The following is an 845-nucleotide window of genomic DNA, read 5'->3' on the forward strand; positions in this document are numbered from 1 at the left end:
TTTTATTCATCAAAATTATGATGCTATCACTATTATTTATCCAATCAATCAACTATAAAATACAAATAGTTTTTATTTTTTGGCATAAAACAACAAAGTTGCACAAATAAAAAAATTCATTTAGCTAAATCTCAAATGCAAATCAGCAGCAAAGAACACAACCAATGTTTCAAACTCTTCTAGTATCTCTTGTATGGTTGATATAAATAAAAGAGAATGAAGTGATTGTTAAGGAGAAAAATATATGATTTAGTGAACTTTTGGCTAAAAATAAATTATTTTATTATTTATAAATTGTAAAAGAGATGAGAATAAAAAAAATAGTCTTGATTTATATAATTTAATACTTTGAGTATTGTATTTTTTTAATACTATCCTCCCCATCCATTTGTGAATAAAACTCTACCTCTCTACATTTTCATGGTTTATATAGGGAGCCCATTGACACATACTAAACATAAACCGCTATAGGCACCAGCGGTTTAAGCACGCACACCAACCTACATAAACCGCTGCTGGCAGCAGCGGTTTATGACCAACCAAAAATACACATAATCCGCGGCTGGTACTAGCGGTTTCTGTGCAATTGTAAACCGCTACTGGCAGTAGCGGTTTATATAAAATAGTGAAACAATGTATTTACGTATCCGTTTTTGAAACAATGTATTTACCTAAAATTGGGGTTCAAACAATTTAAAAACGTAAATTGCCCTTAAAAATACATAAAATAATATATATTATACACACAAAAATACATACATAGTTGATTTTTATTGCATATATAGTAATTTTGTTTGTCAAAATCTATTTAGATTGAGTCATACATACTATTATGTTTTAAAAAA

The sequence above is a fragment of the Arachis ipaensis genome, chromosome B09 (assembly GCF_000816755.2).
Source record: "Arachis ipaensis cultivar K30076 chromosome B09, Araip1.1, whole genome shotgun sequence".
Taxonomy (NCBI): Eukaryota; Viridiplantae; Streptophyta; class Magnoliopsida; order Fabales; family Fabaceae; genus Arachis; species Arachis ipaensis.